At 31.9% G+C, this 12356-nt stretch overlaps 1 protein-coding gene across 1 annotated transcript in view; it reads left to right on the top strand.

Moving 5' to 3' along the window:
- The window catches only part of LOC148281520 (uncharacterized), a 256896-nt gene that overhangs the window by 214166 nt on the left and 30374 nt on the right, over positions 1-12356 (top strand). The window lies entirely within an intron of this gene.

Below are 12356 nucleotides of genomic sequence, written 5' to 3'. Positions count from 1 at the left end.
ATATATCTTATCGATATCTAGGGAGAAATATAAAAGAACAAAAATATTTAAAATGTCCAAATCAAAGATTTAATGAGTTTTTACATTTATTAAAAAAAAAAACATAGTTTACTGTAAGAAAAAAAACGATTAAAATCGAAAAGTTGTACAATTTTCAAGTCAACAGTAGACTCACTGTACAATAAAAAATTGCGAGCAGAAAAGAGCCTGGGAAGAGGAGAACTCCCAGGCGGAAAATCTTGCTACAGTGAAATGCCAAGATTTCAGTGGAGCTCTTCTGAGCAACCGTAAATAATTTTATGTTAGCCAACATGATCGCAGACGTCCGATAATGGACATGCAAAGATTCTCCGGAGAAGAAGAAGAAGATTGATGAAGGATTTTAACGACTTCGAAAAATCCATTTAAAACACGTTTGATAATACACGTTTGAAAGATGGTGGCTTGTTTTGATCAAAATTTTAAGTTAGGAACCTAAGTTCATGTAAGAAAAATATAATGAAGGTGAGAGAGATGGATCAAATAGTTTACTTTGCAGACAAAATATTTATTTGTTAATCGTTAAAAGTGGGTAAAGTACTTTTTTGTTGTTATTAAATCCCGATCAAATTTAGTTGTAAAAAAAAAGTTTTATTCATGTTTCAATTAAAATTTTACATGACAAATAATTCTTTGATCATAAAATCCAAACATATCCGTTTTCTTCCTGAAGTTATTCCCAATTGATTTTTTTATTATTTTGCCGTCTTGAACACAATCTAATGCATTAAAATGCTAAAAATATGATTTATTTATTATTATATGAATAGCAAAAGTGACGCAAGGTTTTTAAATATGTTGCTGCTTAAATTCAAAAAGGCCACAAATCGGAAATTTCCTTTTTTCTGTGGAGCCAATTAAAGTTAACACGAGCTTTTTTTTTAAAGTCTTACTTTAATTATGATCCGATGAGTTTTTTAAGGCTGTATCTATCTATTTATGGGATTTTGTGCTGACTCTCACCTATTACGCTTTTAAATTACCCACCAAAACGCAAAATGCCAAAATAACTCTTGTACAATTTGGGTAATTTATAATGCAAAATCCATGAAAGTCTTTTTCTTTTAGAAAAATATAGAAGATTTTATTTTCGTTTTTGAAAAAATCTAAATTTCGGTGTTTTCGACTTGTGTCCCTTTTGAATTAAAGCAGCGATGTGTGATCAATTATTTTAATATTGCATTTTTCCTCTTTGTCATTTGAAAGTGGAATGTTGTCAGCGGCTGGAAACTATAATATTCTTAATTAAGTTGGCTGGTTTAATGAAAACGGCAAACAAAAAAAATCACTTCATCAAAAATAATTAAGAGTGCTCGGGTATGGTGATCGATTGTATGCTTTATTACGCCACAGGAAAACTGAAGCCCAGCTTTATGCGGGAAAAAACCTCTTGCGACCGTTAAAAATGACGACTAATTAGACAAATTAATTGATTACCCCAATAAGTCCTCATCACACCGCTGGAACCGAATCTACAGTATAGAGAATAGAAGGCCGAACAGTAGTGAATAGCCATAGAATTTATAATTAGACATAATGGAACTAATATACATATTCTAATTAAAGCCCACCCGTTCGCCAGAAACGTCGAGTCCAGAGAAGGCGGGAGAGGAAGGGAGAATGGGTGTCGGGTTAGGGTGGCTCGGGGGAAGGGTGCACTCCCCAGGAGGAGGAGGGGACTTTCTGAAGCGCTGGACGAATAATTTACCGGCTGTTTGATTGATTCACGCATTTTTTATCGGAAAAGGGTTGCTGCAAGGCGGATTCGAATTCCATACACGAAAATTGCTATTCAATTCATGAATATGAATGAGTGCTTGGGATGATAAGACTCTCTGTGTTTGTCGAAGATGATTCCGGGATTTTCCGTTATAATTTCTGCAGAATCATCGTGGGAAGAAATACGCAAACAACGAAGCACCTAAATCATCCTGCTGTACACTCTTAAATCCCTATTGCCAAACGAAATGATTTATACAAATATTTTTTTCCTTTTGAAAATTGAAATATTTATGCCAAATTTCACCATAAACACATTTGATAATATGAACTTCATTTTAGAGAATTGCCAAAATTTGTTGATGGATAAAACTATGTTGACCCCAACGTTTTTTCTGCCGATTGCCATTTCAAGAATCTATATATTATAACTCTAAAAATGATTGCATATGTCCGGTATGGGCTTTTTTCGCCCGCTGGTGAAGAATTTTTTTTTAGTAAATGTACTTCCGAAGCGAGAAGTTTTGTTGAAAGTTGAAACTGTGATGTTGGTTCATATTTTGGAAAAAAATAGTTTAACGTTTCACAATCGGCTGCTAGATGACAGGATATTTAAATGTTTTTATTTTGCTAATAAAATAATATCTAAATCTAATTTTAAAAAAAGAATAACAATAATCGACATGCAAAAAAAGTATCTATTATCACATTTAATATTTGTGTTCACACCAGGAATTGAACCCGGAACCTTCCATGCGTGAGTCAAGCGTCTTAACTTCTTATGAATACATATTTATGTTTTTATGACTTACGTCACCAAACGCATGTTTTTATTTTTTCACGAAATGACTCAGATTATCGGTAAGTCGGAACGAAACAATCACACAGCTCAATTGGTCGTTTCAATATTTTTAGAAATAAAGTAAAGTTGCTATTTGTCTCGGAATAAAATTGACTTAACCGGCTTTCGGTCACTATGTTTGTCTGCGTTGTGTCCTTCACACAGCAATATAAACACAACTTTAATAGTGTCACTCCCGTACTGATACAAAACCCAAATTCTCTGAGTAACAAAGAGACCAATGTAACGGTTTTGTCCTATTCTCACCTGAATGTTGCATTTTTTTAATACAGGAAGATAAATAATGTTCATTGAAGTCGTTTTATGACGTTCACTTATTTTAATTGAGTTAAATCGTTTTCGTTCTATAAGTACGACAAATAAATGTAAATAAAATAAATATAAACATATTTACACACACCCTTCTCACACGTACGTATGTATACATAAACATGGTGATGAAAATTAAAAAATAAAGTTTTCTTGTTACTACAATAAAGTAGTAGTGTGTAATAAAATACGATAGTGAAAATATGTTTTTTTTTATGTTAAAATGGAACATTAAATTATTAATCATATTAAAAAAGTAAAATTTAATTAAAGTGATTGATACGCAAACATTTTTACCTTAAGCTAGATTTTTGTAAATATATTGATATTTTTTTTATTATTTAAACTTGAGACTGAAATGAGAAGTGAAAAATTTTTCAAATACTGAACCCATTCACTTTTTTATTATATGGCTACTCTATTATCGTTCTATTTTTTCTTTTCTTGTATGATTGAGAAAATTGAGTTATAAATGCCCAATATATTTATTATCTTATTACGCGTCCATGTAGCTAAAGAATTATTATTTTTTCAGTTACTAAATAGTATTTTCCGCATTTTTTGAGTGCCAATCTTCATTTATTAATTTTACTTATTTGACTCTAAAACCAAATAAAATTTCTTATGTAAAATTTGCAAAATAGTCTATTGAACAAGAACAAGGGCAGCGTGTGGTAAATAATTCCTCTGTGCGCGGTAATGTAACGTTGTTTTACCTCAAGCAAAAGACGAAATATTCTAACATTAAGACATTTTTAAAAAAAAGCCTGGAGAAATACTGTTTGATAATTATTTTTTCATAATTAATTTTTAAAAAAAAGTTTGATTGAACCCTGCAAGAAAAAAATTAAAATCGTCAATATGCCGGTTATTTTACACGCGTGCGTCCCCCATCATTGTCAATAACTGACTGGATATGTTCCACACAAACATTGGCCACAGAACAGCGTCTCTGCCTTCCTTGTAATGAGTTCTATCTTCGTGCTCTCTAAAACACAGATTTATTGCTGTATTGGAGTCACGTTTATTCTTCGTGTGTCAAGGATAAATATTTTTTGTCCATTAAAATCTTAAAATTATAATTCAAAAAAATAATAAAATCCAGCATATTTATAAAAATTTTACTTTCCTAGTAAAAATGTCCACTGGAAGATTACTAAAAATGCATTTTCATCATTTGAAAAAATAAAAGAGATATATGAAGCCTTGTATCGTATGAAGACTAGTGTGACATCACAGCCACACAAGAGTTTAAGCCATGTAACAAATGTAATTAATTTACCTAAAGTATTGCAAAGATTTGAAAGTCAACTTTGTTGACTTCGATTTTTAATTTATAAATCTTGTTCATTTTTAAATTGATTTGTTCCATCGGTTCTGCGTAAAAGCACGAAACACTAATTACAGCCTTACCTACCCCAAGGCTAGCAACCCCTATCTTATTTTCTGTTGGCGTATCAAGGATGTGAATGTGTGGGGGTGGTTCGACAGTATAATGAGGGATGATGACGTGGCGTGCGATGCTAAATTACACCCAATCGCACTTCAAATGCACTTGCTCACTACTGGCTTTAATTAGCCCTTATTTCCTTCCAGCAAGTTTCACGGACAAATGAAATTATACCTAGATATATCCAAAGAGACGAAAATTAACAACATCACCTGGGAGCTTATAAATTCGCTGCTAAGTTATATTAAAAAATAATAATGAGCAAATATTTTTTTCTCATTATTTAGTATAACCAAACACAAATAATATATAATGTTTATTTTTTACCCACATCCAAATTGTAAGTAATTATTTTTCATTTTGATTCCATGCCAAAAAAATTTGTTGTATTCGAATCAAAATTTCTCTGCGGAATAATAAACTAACTATAAAGTAGATACCAACCTCCTTAATAATTTTGAATAAGGTTATAATCCCGTGGCTAGTGTTGCGGACTCTCAATTCAAAGGTCCACGGTTCGAACCCCATTCTACCCCATCTTGATTCCCATCCTCTAATAGTGAGTTATTTACAACTCGTTGAAAATGGCCCTGAAAATTGAAATATTTGTGTAAATCATAAAAATGCAAATATTTTGGTTTTTTATCAAATACACGTAAATGTGGGAAATATAACTCTGAGACATCTAAATATATTCAAACTGCTTTCATTTTCAAGCAATGTAACATACCATACACCTTTGACCCACATGTGTCGGGAATATAACATAAATAAATTTATTTAAAAGTAAATTTAGACTTATTATTTCTGGCTGCGATACGATCCCACTTACTATTTAATGATGCTCACACTTACACACACCCAAACACTTACCTTCACACTAATACACATAAACACACATCTACGCTTACTCTCATACAAATACACATAAACACATTATTTTGTTGTTACACAATTTAATAATTTGTATGATTTTTATTTAAAAACTTCGCTGGTCTGTCTTTAAACCGTAATTTTAAAAAATATACATTAAATCATTGTCGACGGTTGGTTTCTTTAAAATAAATAAATAATATTTAGCTGAAATAGCAAAATAGACATTTCACGATTCTTTACGAACTTTTGCAATATTCTACAATAAATAAAATTAAAAAAACATGTAACTTACAAATATAATTCTTTCTATATTGTGTACTTCTGTTATTGAAAATGGAATTGTATTGATGAATACGGCCATTTTTTTTAAACATGTATTTTTGTTGACTTACCTAATAAAATAAATTTATCTAACAAATAATGAGTGATTAATCACTGTACATTCTATGCTAATTCAATGATTTGGATTTAAGTAGTAAGTAGTAGACATCGAGTTCAGGGTTCTTATTATATTTCCGAAACAAAGCTGTATTCTTCATTCCGCCTGGTTAGAGAAATCTTTTTGGCAGAGGTTAAGCTAATTAATCTACTGAATAAATCGTAAGTACATCAAAAATAATTTAACCGTGCCGTGTGGCTTTGTACGATCCGTCTAGAATAGGTTTATTCCACACCATTGATTGTCTATGGCTTATTTTACAACGTTCGTAAAAATCCACATAACACGATAAAATTAAAATAAATTGTTTATTTTTTCAACGTATCTATTATAATTATTTTTCCATTTGTTTTGTGGCAGGCAAACGCACCGACTAGTATACTATGGGGGCGACTCCACTTAATTTAATTTCGCACGATTTTTACCGTAGAGTCGCCATCAAATAAGTAATAAATATAATAAAAATGAATAAAATAAAAATGGATCCACCCTATTTTTACCGTTAAGTTTGGATTTGTGTGGCCTTTGACTTATCATTTTTTTTTTAACATATCCGTCCAAGAAATCTTACAAAATTGGTCGAAGATAAAATATTATTTCACAAGATAAATATATATTGACGTTTAACATGAGTTTAGCCCATTTTAACCGAATAAAGGAGGATTAAGGCCTCAAAAAAATCAGAACATATTAGTCAATAATGTATTCTTCTTTACTATTTTACAAAAAAACTACAATAATTCATAGTATGCTCACCGTAAAGTGCGCAAAAATCGTGAGCAGCTTTGGCAGCTTTATTCCTTAGATTGAACGCGAACAAAAGGTAGAGCCCAAAATGCCCACTATCGTCTACTTGACATTCCATTTTAAAGATTTCTTTTCAAATAAAATAATGTTTGTATCCTAAAAGCAAACACAATTTCTTGTATAGCAGAAAATTTTGTTTCGAATTACATAAAACTTTAATCGTTTTTTTTTACTTTTGGTGCTCACTTTTTAATTTGTAAAAAACGAACAAAACTTATACATAGCAAATATATATATATTGCAATATTTCATCGCAAATATTTATTTGTGTAGTAAATTACTGGTACGCATTTGTGATTTCAGATTTTTAATACTTAATCGGCTTATACTTACATTTTTATTTTATATGATTTTTGAAAAAATATTAAAAATCGTTGAAATTAACAAGTACCTACTTTTAGTCACTTAAAACGTAAAATCACTTTACAATAAAAGCTCAGCAATTATGAATATTGACAGTGAACTATCAGTTAACTTCCCAGTTCGAAAAGGTGTTAAACAAGGTTGCATTTTGTCTCTCGTCTTGTTTAATATACTTGTTTAGTTTATCGTGAATATATCGTTCGAAAGGCACTTAACGGCTGGACAAGTAAGTTCTCAATTGGAGGAAGAAAGTTATCCAACCTAAGATATGCTGATGACACCACACTTATTGCATCGTCAGAGATTGAAATGAAAAAACTAATTGACCGAATAGATGCTGCTAGTTCAGATCTGGGACTCTCAATGAATATAAGCAAAACTAAGCTTATGATCATTGATCGAGCTAATAAAGTATCGCCTATATTCTTACTGCGCAACTTAGAAAGAGTCAACAATTTCATTTATCTAGGTTCTCTCATCAGCGATGGCGGTGGGTATGAAGGTAAAATACTGCGACGTGTTGGTATTGCCAAAAGTGCTATGAGTCGGCTGGTGAAGATCTGGAAGAATCGCAGTATAACCATTAACACTAAAAAGAGACTGGTGAAGGCCTTGGTTTCTCAGTGTTCATGTACGGTGTGGAGTGTTGGACACTGAGGGAATCTGAAAAGAAAACAATCGAAGGTTTCGAGATGTGGTGTTAGCGGCGAGTGCTGCGGATTCCGTGGACGGCCAGACGTACGAATGCCTTTATTCTCCAGGAACTGGACATAGGAGAAAGACTGATATCCATGTGCGAGAAAAGAATACTGCAGTTCTTTAAGCATATTTCCAGGAGAGATTCTGATAGTTTGGAGAAAACTATTCTTCTGGGAAGTGTCGAAGAGACAAGGTCGCGTGGATGTCAACCGACAAGATGGAGCGGCACAGTCACTGAGTTAGCAGAATCATCACTGACGAATGCCTATAGAAGAGCACAAGACCGTTCGAGATGGAGGGAGACTGTCCACAGACGAGCCGTGCCTGGAGTCAGGCGTAATCACCATCCTCAGACATGAGGCACGGATTGAAGAGACTTTTAGTAGATGCTAATGCTATTGTCAATTGATTGAAAATTCACAATGCTAATGCTAAAAATATTCCCACTGCTACCCGCTGTCCAGTCACCGTACACGAGTACTGGCCGTAATTAGCGCTAGGATATTGGGTCATTATCGTTTAATTTCCTTTTTGCGTCCCTAATCATACAACTCTTGGAACGATGATCAATTGAAGTCATTAGGGCTAATTCTTTCCTCGTCTCCCCTCTACGATAATCAACGAACAAGTTTTGTGCCTGTGGTAGTGTAAACAATTCATTAAAACTTACACATTCACATGACGGCGAAATAATACATTAATGATTTCAGCTGGTTGTATGTGTTTCGTGTATTCGTAAGGCGCTCCAAATTAAATTGGCCATTGTTTTTTTACAAGCTTAAATTTATTTTACAGTCTAAAGGCTTAAAATTAATCGAAAAATAACTTAATCAGAGTTATCAATCCATTAGATTAATAAAAGTGGGTTACAAAAGAAGTAAAATTCAGATTTGTGTGTAAAAAAATAAATCATGAAATTTATGTTGAAAAAATTGTCTACATTTTTTCAAGAATTATTTACTTTAAATCTGTAAGGACCACATAATATTATTTGTTTCTGATTCATGATACGGAAGTACAAGACGTATGATAATTGGTGATTGTTTAATTTCTAAATTAATAACCATAATTATGCTCAGGTACAAATGAATATCTTAATGAAATGAATAAACTTGACAAAAAATACAATCAGGCATACAAAATATTTTTTAAAGAAGCCAAATATAATTTATTTTAATAAAGTGCTCATTGAAAACACTGCAAGTATGTTTTAAAATTTTATTAATTATTTTTGGAATATTCACCAAGTAAAAATATAAAATACATAATTGTAAGAAGTCACTTCCCATTATGGCAAACAAGATTTTTTATTTAAATATATTTTTTTACTAAAATTGTATTTCCATGTTCTTTTTTTTCTAGATAAAGACTATTATAGGTATAATACATTTATATGAAGAAAAAAAATATTGAAGAGCCTAAGATAAAAAAAAAAAAAATTGCAATATTTTATCTGTTATAAAATAAAAACCTACATACATTAACAATTACCCAATACATAAACGACCCTGTTTAATTCCGAAAATGAACGATATAATTTGTGCAGGGCTTGTGTTTTTGAAATTATTATTTCAAAATAGGAACGTTTTTTTTTTACATACACTATTTTAAATTATGATTATTTTAAATTACAACTCTGCTAAGCATGCTGATATTTTGTGTTTGAAGGTCTCTAGAGAATAGATGAAAATATGTGAATGTTCAAATACAGGCAGTATAGTGAATGTCACACGATGCATTATCTCAAATAAGATCCAGTCAATTACATTCATAGATGAGTAGATTTTCGCAGTCGCCATTATCAATATGTAGTTTTTTTTAGGTAAATTTCCGTTGGTTGGACTTATTCCGATGTTTTGGGTGCCATTGCAGGAGCAATCTTCACCAACGTCGGAATTCCTGAAGATGTCTTCTGCAATGGTAGCCAAAATGTCAGAATGAATCCAACCTAAACCGGATCACCCAAATAAGACTTTACAAGACGCCAATAATTATAGCCATAATAAGCCCAGACTTTTTTATTTGAAAAAATATATTTATCTTTGTTTATAGAACTGTTTTTAAACTTGTACGAGGGTTGAATTCAGTATTTGTTGTCTGGAAAGATTTGGACATCTACAAAACGTGTTTAAAAATAAACTATATTGACATAATAATCTTTAATATTAAAGAAACAAAATATGACTAAAAATTATTCAAACGAAGGTAATTGAGTTTCCGAAATATTAAATACATACAAATGTTTCGAATAAGGTGTTTATTATAATTGTTTATTATATTGATTTCTAAATCAATTAGTTTCAGAAGTGTAAGTTTTTGTGTTCAATTTATTAATACACACTATGTTACTTTTATTTTATTTTCGAATATACTATAGTTACTATGTGTTATTATTATAACTTTAATTACGGCGAATTGAGAATCCTGTAACTTTCAATCTTTTATTTTATATATTTTATTTCGATTGTACCTGCATATAATATGAAGAAATGTATTTACCGTTGTTAAATGGAGTTTATAAGTCAATAAATAAATTAATACACCTATTCTCAGTAATATTATATCATTACTACAAATAAGGCAATAATTGTCCTAAACCTTAACGCATTTTTAAAAAAATAGTTTTTTTTTTAGTAGATGTATAAACTAGCCTTTTTAATATACATAGGTTATTTATTTAAATTATTGTTATTACACATTTTTAAAATAAATCGGTAGATTTAAATGTTATTTGAAACAACCGAAGTTTGCACAAAATTGAATATAATTGTATGTACATACATTCATAATACAATATATTATATACTTACTATTTATATTGAATTATTAATTATTTAGGGGAAAAGGGGTGTAAGTGACTCTTCTTCTTTTATATCTTTACCCTTCTGTAGACATAGCGTGATGGCGATTAAGTGACTTATAATAAGTAATTATTTTTTAGTTTGTGCGTGCTAGGTACAGTGTCGCGTGTTAAGACCATTTGTAGGAATATGTTGGTTTATCATAAATTTGTCTAATTCTTTCTGTTTCTTTACGATTCAATTAGACAAATAATACTTAATTGTAGCGAGAGCGAGAGGTAGACAATATTTTAAGTAATCTGTAATCACTTGTACAATTAAGCTATAAAATTATGTAATTTTCATTAAAACAGATAAGATCCGTTGTTGAATTACACATTTCTGTGTTATTACAAATGGAAATGAACTTTTTTTACGTGAGGCTCGGACGTAGGTGTTTCATGTTTATGTTTTACTGAATAAATAATATCAACATATTGCGTTAATGCCAAGCTATTATTCTCATGAAAATAGGCAGACAATGATACGTTATAACATTCAAAGAGTAACGAGGTACGACGCACATACAAAAACGTTAAAGTTTGTTTTATTTGATTTGAAGTAGATCCGTTTTATCGTTTCATTCGACGTGTTAAGTCGCTACTTGATATGAAGATGGTATTCAGAAAGCGGGTTTCTCGTGATGACGATGTTTCAGCAACTCGTTTGTTTGGTCGATTAATCCTCACATTATACTTCACCTCAATTCAGAGGCACGCTGCACTCCGCAGACTGCACGACCACGACTCATCTGCGCCACCCGATAGAAAAAACGCACCCACATAGAGGGGTAGGTTTAGGGGGACGAGGCTCGAAAAAATCCCCGAAACAGCATCGGCACGATAATGGCGAGAGCCGCGAATTTAAAGCTTTGACAGTGGAAAAATCGCCCGCTTTCCATTTGACGGGGAGGGGGTGGTCGGATGCAGATACAGCACGGGGGGGCACAATCGACCCCTTTTTTCGATTTTTAATTATATTTTTTCTCCCCATTCCCCACGCGTGCAGACCAATCTATTTAACTCGCCTCCCGCTGGCCACCCTCCGCGGAAAAAACCGGGCGTTTTAAAATTAATGAGTAAAATCTACCCATACTCTGTTGCGCGATCGTGTGTGTACGTATTCACCCCTTTTTCCATATCCGTGTTTTTTTTATTTTGGATGAAGGGGGTGTTATGTGCCCGTACCGCCAATACCCCCCACGCACGAGGGGTTTGGGTTCCTGTTGTGTGTGTTAGTACGATTGTATTCGTGTTAAAGGGGATGGGCGGCCGCTTGATTTTTCAAACTGATGACGCGCATTCATTCCGTAGCGAGTAAGGTTTACTTATGGACGTAAATATAGAGTGTTGTGTTATATCATTACTCGGGCCAGCGTTCTAACCAATATAACACAAGTACAAGTTTAGTATGCGCGCGGCGCGGAATTACGTCTCTATACTTTCGATCATTTTCTTTTTACTTTGGAAACCAAAGCACCGATAAATCAAATGAACGAGTAAAAGTGTTGTTAACTTAATGAAGTGATAAAATATTTAATCTTATGATTAAGAAATTGTGGGTTTCTTTCAAGATAATATGACTCTCTCTTGCGTAAGTAACTATTTATAATGAAATTATTTAGTGTATCGATAAAAACTTTTCACATTAGTACTTTCAAACTATTAAACTCCTTATATAGATATTTGTTAGTTTAATGCAATTAATTAAAATTTAAGCCCAATTCCTAATAAAATATTTAAAAAATTAACAAACGTTTGTTCTTCCACATATAAATAAAAGAAATTTCTTTTTAGAAAATTGGAATACTTAACTCAAATACACTATATTTAAAAATAAATTTAGGTTTACACATGTAACTTAAATGCATATGTAGTTACGGGATATTAGACTTTTTTTTAAAAGAGTCATTGACACATTTCTGGTCATGCGGTTACAGAAGGAAATCCCAGC

This window comes from Micrasema longulum, unplaced genomic scaffold (assembly GCF_059751315.1).
Source record: "Micrasema longulum isolate JH-2025_06_02 unplaced genomic scaffold, ASM5975131v1 h1tg000444l, whole genome shotgun sequence".
NCBI lineage: Eukaryota > Metazoa > Arthropoda > Insecta > Trichoptera > Brachycentridae > Micrasema > Micrasema longulum.
The sequence above is the reverse complement of the archived record's forward strand: the minus strand, read 5'-3'. Positions and strand labels throughout refer to the sequence as shown.